Raw genomic sequence first — 10,055 nt, 5'->3', positions numbered from 1 at the left:
AGATGTCGCAACCAAGTATACAGTCGGTACCTCAAGCAGGACAACCTGCAGTTCCTGGTCCACCCCAGCAACCGCAACCTGTCCAGTCAAGTGTTCAGACCCCTGTAACTTCTGTAGTTACTCAGCCGCCAATTGCACCGAGTACTCCACCTCACACGGCTGCAGCAGCTACCGCTTCATCTACCATGCTTACATCTGGAGTATCGGCAGCTCCGGTTTCTACTGTCCCTGTAACCGTTCCTCAGACATCTGTACCGTTGTCTGGACCCACGGTTCAAACCACAGTCCAGATGCCTGCAGGTCAACCTGGTACAAGTACGGTTGTTACTACTCAACCTCAATTTGTTCAACCTCCGTACCAGGGACAGTATCAACCTGGTCAAGCTGCCCAACAACCGGTTTACCAGTATCAACCGTATCCTGGGTACAATTATCAACCACCTCAACAACCCCAGTACGGTCCGGTTAATCCTGGTTTTCCAGGAGGATATAATATCCCCAATGCGAATCCTGTTCCTAGTTATCCTGGATATCCTCCTCCTGGGGCTGGTATTGTGACTCAGAGTTTCCGAGATCCTAACCGGCAGTTACCATTTATTGCGACTTTAGATTTACCCGACTTGACGCGCCTAACGAACGATCCAATTCAATATCTTCCGTTCTGGCCGCCAATGCCAAATAAGTTGCCCAGCGATATACCCAAGTTCGAAGGTAAGTCTGGAGAGGATCCGTCTAATCACGTGATGACTTACCACCTCTGGTGTGCATCAAATTCCATCTCAGATGATTCTATCCGCTTACGTCTTTTCCAGCGTACACTCATTGGTCTCGCAGCCAAGTGGTACATTGAGTTGCCACGGGCTTCTTTTTACAACTTTAGCCAGTTAGCTACTTCATTCTTAACTCATTTTCAGTTACCAGTCAGATACGATAATGGTACGGAATTATTAACTTCGCTAAAACAATCGACATCCACGTACATTTCTGATCACATCCATGAGTGGAGACGTCGAAGGAGATTAGTGAAAGTTTTTATCCCGGACCAAATTTTAGCTGAATGGTTTGTAAAATCATTATTACCAAGAATTACTGAAGATGTAGCTAAGGCCGGCGTAGTTACTGAGGAGCAAGTCATTGCTCAGGCACAATACCTTGACTTAGTTTACACTCAGTCGGGTACGTTACACGAGAAAATTCCGGATCTTCCAAAGTCAAACCAAATCGCTGCTGCTCCTTCGGGATCTCATGCCGCTGATGGTATGATCGGTATCGTGACTACGAAGAGTAAGAAGAAGTCTTCCAAGACCTCCAATACTCCAATTATCACTTTGCCTGATTCTCCGACAGGAGAGTCTTCTCCTCCTGAACTTACCGCCGACATTCACGCTGTAGAGTCATCTACGGCCAAATCCAAAAACGGTGGAAAGAAGAAAGGAAAGAAGAAGGCTAAAGCAGACAAGGCTCCAAAGGAGAAAACGGAAAAGTCGGAAACTAATGACGAAAAGCGCAAACCTCGTTATCCTTGTCTCATTTGTGAAGAAGATCATTTTACGAGAGACTGCCCTCATCGGGCCGAGGTAGTGAAAATAGTTAAAGGTTCTCCGACTCCTGCTGTGTTAAAGAATCCATTCCCCGAGCAGGAAAATAAGATGATAGGTTCTTCTTCGAATGCCAGTGAAGAACCCATTTTGATGATGTCTCATGTCAGGATTGCGACTCGATCGCAAGATTATGGTAGTAAGGCTCCTGTTGATGGTAAAGAAGCAGAATCTTCTAACTCTAACCCATCAACCTCAGCTCCTGGTTCCGATCCACTACAGATCGAAAAACCTAACCCAGACTTAGTGATTAAGCCGCCCGCCAAGGGTGTACTTCGAAGGTCTGCTTTCAATCCACATGCGAGAGCAGCCCAGAATTACAACATTGTTGAAGATTTAGCTGTTTCACCTTCAGCAATGTCGGCACTCGAAGTGCTGCAATCATGTCCAGCGCAACGAAAATTGCTTTTGTCGGCTATTGGAGCTGTCGATGTTCAGGACCCGAACCTAATGATCTTTGATCTAGAAAGTAGTACACCGCGTCTCCCCCATCAAATGGCTTTCCAAATTCCAGTGATAGTCAAAAACAGGCCTATTCATCGGACTGTGATTGATGAGGGAGCTTCTACGTGTATTATGTCGATTCAATGTTGGAGATCGCTTGGTTCTCCTTCGTTGAACCAATCCCCCACCATCCTTAAGGCCTTTGATGGCCGTGGGTTCCGTCCGTTTGGTATTCTACAAGAATTGCCTATAGGGGTCGAAGGTAAAACCGTTAGTCTGGATGTGGAAGTGGTTGATGCCCCTCTAGACTACAACCTTCTTTTGGGTCGAAGTTGGTCATATGCTATGACAGCGGTCGTTTCATCGGTCTTCAGAGTCATTAAGTTTCCACATAACGGTAAGATCGTGACTATTGATCAGCTGACATACTTTTCATCCGACCCAACCTCTTTAGAAACTATCCAGCATGTTGGTAAAACGACAATCCCTTATAGGGACATTGGTGTAGGTTTAGTTAAGGATTCCGGTTTACTGGGAACTTTTCCTCTCCCTCCACTCAATGCAGACCCTTCGTTCGCAACAATTCATATGATCACGTCAGAAAACATTATTTATGATGATCCTTGGTATGTTCCCTCTGACTCTGAGCTAGACTCACTCGGTGATGTTATGCCGTTGAGTCCGTATGAGATTGCTTATGAAGCTCTTATGTCTTTTACCGACTTTCATTCAACCGACCAAATGAATGTGGTCAGTGAAGAGTCACTTTTCACCTCACCCTTAGAACGGATAACGTTTCCCGAAGAAGTGTCATCTGACGAACAACTTCGCGAAATCCTAAGTGTAGATGATCTACCATGGGACGATCTCCATCACAGATCTTCGTTTTTACCTAAGGATGATGCTTTGAAAATGATTTTTCATCTATCTTTACCGCTGAATATGTCAAAGACGCTCAGGATCCAACGAAACATTCTGATTCAGAGCTGAATTTAGGGAATATTTCTCGTACTATTCCCATTGATATTTCAGTGAAGCCCGGAATCAAGGAGAACATTCATATAGGTGCCGCATGTACTGAAGAAGAAATTGAAACTTACAAGGCCCTATTCCAAGAATTCCGCGACGTGTTTGCCTGGTCCTACGAAGAAATGCCAGGAATCGATCCTGCCATTGTTGTTCATGAAATCAAAACCTACCCGGATGCTAAACCCATTCGGCAACGGTTGCGTCAGATTCACCCTCGAAAAGCAGCTGCAATCAAAGCCGAAGTCGAAAAGCTGTTGAAAGCAGGTTTCATTTATCCGATCCCGTTAACGGATTGGGTATCGAATATTGTTCCCGTCAATAAAAAACAAGGAACAATAAGAATCTGTATCGATTATAGGGATATCAATCGAGCTTGTCCAAAAGACAACTATCCTACGCCTTATATCGATCAAATTATTGATGATTGTGCCGGAAGTGAGATGTTTTCCTTCATGGATGGTTTCTCCGGGTATAATCAAATCAATATTCTACCTGCCGATCAACCAAAAACGGCATTCATTTGTCCATGGGGGACATTTGCTTATTGCAAATTACCTTTTGGCCTTAAGAATGCCGGTGCTACTTTTCAACGGGCCATGTCTTATGCATTTCATGACATCAAGCACATTGTGCAACCCTATCTCGATGATTTGCCTGCTCATTCTTTACACCGAGCTGATCACCTTGTCCATTTACGAGCAATCTTTATGAGGTGTAGGCATTATCGAATTCGGTTGAATCCCCACAAGTGTGTTTTCTGTATAGAAACAGGTCGATTGCTGGGATTTGTTGTTTCCAAAACCGGCATTCGCGTCGATCCCTCGAAAGTCGAGGCTATCATCCAATTGCCTCCTCCTTCGAGTTTGCGCCAACTCCAAAGTTTGCAAGGGAAAGCAAACTTTTTACGCCGATTCATCCCTAACTACGCCGAGGTCACTAAAGGTTTTACACGGTTGTTGAAACAGAACGTACAATTCTTTTGGGACGAGATTGCTCAACAATCTTTTGATGCACTGAAACACGCGTTGACCCATGCACCGTTATTGCATCCTCCCAACTACAACCAGGACTACTTCTTATACCTCGCAGCTTCGCATTCCACCATTGGAATGGTGTTAGTTCAAGAAGATGAATTCAAGGCAGAGCATGTGATATATTACCTTAGCAGAACCTTAAATCCAACTGAGTTAAAATATTCGCATGTGGAGAAATTGGCCCTGGCAGCCGTTCAAGCTGTCCAGCGTTTTCGTCACTACATTCTTCTCCGCAAAACTACTGTTATTTCGGATTGCAACCCTATGATTTATATCTTGACAAAACAACTGCTAGGGGGCAAGTACTCTAAATGGATCGTCATCCTGCAAGAGTTCGACTTGGAGTTTGAGAAGTCCAAGTCTAAGAAATCTTTAGTCTTCGCGGAATTGATGTGTGATTTCCCGAGTGCTGACACAGAGACTGTGGCAGAGGAGTCCATTGCGGACGAATCTTTGTTTCTTATTAGCACTGTAGATCCGTGGTATGGGGATATAATCATCTATCTCCAAACCCAAACCTTTCGGCCTGAAACTTCCAAGGAAAACCGTCGAAAAATTCGGTTTCAATCCCAGCAATACAGAATTATTGGAGATACACTTTATCGCCTGGGGGCAGACTTAGTTTTTCGACGTTGTTTAACTCACGATGAGGCTGAGAGAGTTTTGAATGATTGTCACTCTGGAGCATGTGGCGGTCATATGTCTGGGTATGCCACAGCTCAGAAGGTGTTGCGCGCTGGCTATTTCTGGCCGTCTATGTTTAAAGATTGTATCCTTGCCGTCAGAAAATGCCACAACTGTCAAGTGTTTGATCGCAAGATGCGCGCTCCACCTGCTCCTCTCCACCCTATAATTGCCGCTGGTCCATTCGCCAAATGGGGCATTGACTTTATTACTTGTAACCCTCACTCGGCCGGGGGGCATGCGTATATCATCCTTGCGGTTGATTATTTTACTAAGTGGGCCGAGGCGATGCCTACATTCGACGCAAGCGGCAAGACAGCTGCACTTTTCGTATTCAATCATATCATAACTAGGTTTGGTGTCCCACAAGCAATCATTACGGACCATGGAAGCCATTTTCGAAATGTCATGATGACTGAACTTACAAGCCAGCTTGGTTTGCGCCACGATAGCTCTACACCTTATTATCCGCAAGCCAACGGTTTGGTTGAGTCAATCAACAAAGTTCTAGTCGTCATGATTCGACGGATCATTGGTATCCATCGAACGAATTGGCATAACATGTTATTTTCGGCACTATGGGCATATCGAACTTCAGTGAAAAATTCAACAGGTTTCACCCCTTTTCAGCTAGTTTATGGCTTAGAAGCTGTGTTACCTATTGAGTGCGAAATCCCATCACTTCAAATGGCTGTCGAATTACTTCCAGCTACTTCCGAAGAGGAGAAACGGTTGTTATACTTAGCTAAATTAGATGAGACTCGACGTGACGCTACTTTAGCTATCGAGACTCACGCGAAACGAATGAAAGCTCAGTACGATAAAAATGTAACCCCTCGAAGTTTTTCGGAAGGAGACCTAGTACTATTATATGATCAAGCAAACGATAAGCTAGGTGCTGGAAAATTCGTTCCCATGTGGCATGGGCCCTACATTGTAAAGCGAAAGCTAGCAAAAGGGGCTTATGAGTTAGTTGATTTTGATGGGGACTCTTTGGGCAAACCCAGAAATGGACTTTACCTAAAGAGGTATTATGCTTAAAATGGTGGATGGAGAAATTTTTAGATAGGTTAGATTTCCTTTCTAGCTAGCAAGTGTGTTAGTTTAGTCAGTGTGCTTAGCTTAGCAAGTGTGGTTTTTCGTCATTATTTTGGCTCATCTTGGTTTTACTCTTGATATTGTAGATGTCGACGCCTCTCCAAACATACATTGGATTTGCTGATGGTGCTTGTCGTAGTACACGGAATATCTCTTCCGCAGCTTGGGTTATCTATTCGCCCTCTGACGAGTTAGTTTCTATGCATGGGGTAAGCCTCGGTCAAACAACGAATAACATTGCAGAATACAGTGCAGTGGTTGAATTATTATCCGAATCTATTTCATTTGGAATTCGACGTTTGATAGTGAGGTTAGATTCTGAACTTGTTGTATTACAGCTTAATAGAGTTTATGCCATTAGAAATCCTGTGTTATTAAGGTTGTTTTTGAGAGTGCGTCTCTTGGAACGTGAATTTGATTACATTGAATATCAACATATTCCAAGGTCTTTGAATACATTAGCAGATGCAATTGCTTCTCAAGTGTTGGACAGACATTTATAATAATCATGCAAGTGAATTTAAAAACATTTCATCATACATGTTAAACAAGATAAGCCGATAATAGTGATATATAGATATAGATAGAAGTGTGTTCAAAAATATATACATCGTCTTCGATCATAGGTTTAACACACCTTATGATCGGCAAAATGATAGTGCAAAAAGTCAAAAATGTCACATGTGACTACAAAAGTGACTAGTCAATCACTGGTGGTGCTCTCTGTACGACACCACTGCGCGGGCTATCTTGCGCAGAAATCTCCTAAACGGTCCAGGGACTGCAACCACGAAGCGCTGAAGCCTCATTGGAATGTCATCCATAGTAGTCTCAGGTATATCTGCCGTGAGACGCTCTAGATCATGCTCCAAATCGGCTAGTACTTCTGCTGTCGCATCCTGTAAGGCCGGTGCCGGTGCAGCTGGATGTCGTCTGTCGTAAGGCCGGAGATTGGCTGGACGCTGTGGTCCAACATCTGCATTTTTAAAATTTTACTGTTACTTTGAGACGATATATATGAAAAATAAAAAATACATAATTAGAAAACTTGTGAAAATGAAAGTACCTCTGTCATCCCATTGTTCTCCCTGTGGAAGAACCATGTCCGGATCACCTCTGAAATCCATTCCGGCATATGGAAAGTCTTGTATCACAAAAAGCTGGCCCTCTAGCCAGTCGAAGTAACTGTCAGAGAATCGAACCACTGCAGCACCCTCGTCAGGATGCCGGGCCATCACCGCAACCCATCGAACAAGCTTTGGCTCCCGAGGACCCAAGTCATCAACTGTGAGTTGCTGAGGGATCAGCATAGGAACTCTCTCCAAGGCAAAGCTCACGACTAGAGGCCCATATCCAAAAGTCTTTAGTCGTCCGTTCTTTGCCTTGGTTAGTTGGCTCTTCATATGAGCCGACACAGCTTCGCACCAGTTGAAGATGGTGCCTTGGTAACAGTCAACTGCCATCCGCATTTGGGATCCGGAAGCAATGTGCAAGGCGGCCGCGCCACAAATCCTAGTGACCGTAAATGCAATAACTCTAAGTTCCGCCAGAGCGATGTGCTTTATCTCCACGCCCTTTTTATGGCGAGTCCCTGGTCTGCACCACTCCTCGCGGAGATCATCAAGGGATTGGCCACCCGGCCTGGTCCCCGCAAGGTTGAGTTGCTCACCTCTGTTTGGCAAGCCAGTGAGAAAGTATACATCCGAGGGCTCTATCTCGAGCTGGTGCCCTCCAATGTAAAAGCATTGATCTTGAACGTTCCATCGCTCAACTAGCCATTCCAAAAATCTTACCTGGCCCCTCATGCCCGGTATGGTCCAATATTTGTACAATCCACATGTTCTTAAGGCATCCAGAGAGGGTTGGTGGTTAATCGCAGCTTCATCGTCTTCTACGTGCTCTCTCTCTCTCCAGTCTAACATGTTTTGGCCCCTGCACATCAAAAGAGTCAATTAGAAATTAATTTGAGAAATTTGGTGGTTTTTTGAGAGAGTTAGGGTTTTGAAATGCGCCCTTTGCGGAAGACGCACCCCGGCTTTTTAGCACAGGGCGTCCGGACGCAGCTCGCCTGAAGGCGGACTGCGTCCCCAGACCTTTTTCCCGTGTGAGAAAAAGTCGGGGGACGCGGCTCACCCGAAGGGCACCTGCGTCCGCCGAGGGGCGCATTTTGAACCCAAAACCCCCCCAAAAAATGAAACAGAGACCAAAAACAAAAAACTAAACGGATAAAAATGAAGAGTGGGATGTGTAAAATACCTCGGTGAAGCGGCGTTCGATTCCGACGGTCAGATTTTCCGCAGCAACCACGGGAAGTTTCTTGTCAAAAGCTCCTTTTTCAACCTCAACAGTGAAACGGTAAAAATGACATGGTAAAAGGTCTTTTTATAGGTTTTTTGGATGAATTAGTTCATTTTTTACCATGAAAAGATGTTTTCAAATGTATTTTTGCCTATTTTTAAACAGGTATGAGTAATGTGTCGCTTTTGTGCAGGACGAAGGGATTTCAAGGGAAATTGTAATTTTTCACAAACAAAATTTCAGAGTCATCTTTTAAGCCCTTTTCTGACTCCTAAAACATGAAAAGATCGCCGAGTGTTTCTTTTTCACTCGTTAAAACGGAATTAAAAGACGGTCCCCTTTTAGCTCTTTTCTGACCGTAAAATCAGGAAAAGATTGCCGGGTTTTTGTCGTTTCAAACTCGATAAGGAAATAAAACGACGTGTCTTTGATCGCTTTTTACTTTTCAGGTCAACGATACTATTATGAAAGTACTCCTTGGTCGCAAGATCAAGCGGTTCCCCCAGGTATTATTTTATACTTTTTCGGGCTTGAGGGACACAAATATACGAAAAAGTTCAACGTGGAGTTTCCTTAAGTTTTTCAGACTCTCTAAAATTGAAAAACGCCGAGTTTCTCCTATACTGGGCTCGTTAAACTTTTACAGTAAAGGACCTGTTCAATTACAAACAGGAACGAACCACTCCTTCCTAGGGTTCGCATTTAAACTAGGTTGGACTCGTCCGAAGGATGAGCTTATAATCAAGCATATGTTATCCTCCTCAAGCTTGTTAAAAATAAAGAGGTACTTGCCAGAAATGGTGGGGGAAAAAAAGAGAAGAATGAACCTATTTGTCACCTTTTGCCTCAGAAGAAACTTTATTACCGCTCTTGAACACGACACTTTTCATTCACCTGGGTTGGGAAATCTTTTACCTCACAGTTGACTAAATCACTTTGAAAATCTTTAACCGGGTTCAGGGATCAACTTTGAGTTATTCGTCACCAAACCATCTGTTGTGTCGTTATGTGTTCAAGAGGTCTGCAAGCAAAACTTTCATCTGCAAAATACTTGTCATCCATTGACCATCCCTGAGTCAGTCCTTACAGCAACATTTCTTCAACTTGAACAATGATTTCGTGTTGCAGGCTTGCCTGCAACGGGTCGCTTTCTATCGACATCGACACATTATCTAGAAAGATGACTTAGGAATCGACAGTACCTTGAAGTCTGCATGCATCAATGGCAGGTTTCTCGCCTTTGACGTCAGTTTACATCATTGACTTTCGATCAGAGGATTCCGTGAAGTGTTCGACATCAAAACATCTATTCACATTTCACGGGTTGTGCTTGGTACTTTGAGAACCATTGACATTACTGGTGGTTTCTCTCACGCTTGTTAACAGTTTACATCATTGACTGGTAATCAAGTGGTTTCTACCATGTTCGACATCGAATCATTTAAATCACATGGCTAGAATCGTACCAATTCGGGAAGTAGAAGTGAAGACCCTGGATCTAGTTTCTACCATCCAGGCTGCGAGGAGTTTTGTATTCATTATCTATGTAGACTAATCATAAACAGATGGCTGCGTCCATACTGTGTCTACAAAAGTCTATAAAAATGATGTACTGCAAGATCATTCCTGTATCAGAATAGTTAGTCCATTAGTTAAAGTTTTGAATCTGAGTATGGGAATGCCTACCTCAGTGATGATATAATCTTATCCATGTATTTTGTGTTGAAAATTGCAGGTTCCAACCAGGCCATCCACAAGGCAATCCTTGAAATGATAAAGCGCTTCACCCTTCCTAGAATTACAAAACCCTATTCTATTCCAGGCTTCGCACTTTAGGGGGCAATCTGTTACACTAAAAAATGTCACCTTG

Source organism: Pinus tabuliformis, chromosome 6 (assembly GCF_031772625.1).
Source record: "Pinus tabuliformis cultivar Carrire ecotype Pingquan chromosome 6, CPIR1, whole genome shotgun sequence".
Taxonomy (NCBI): Eukaryota; Viridiplantae; Streptophyta; class Pinopsida; order Pinales; family Pinaceae; genus Pinus; species Pinus tabuliformis.
The sequence above is the reverse complement of the archived record's forward strand: the minus strand, read 5'-3'. Positions refer to the sequence as shown.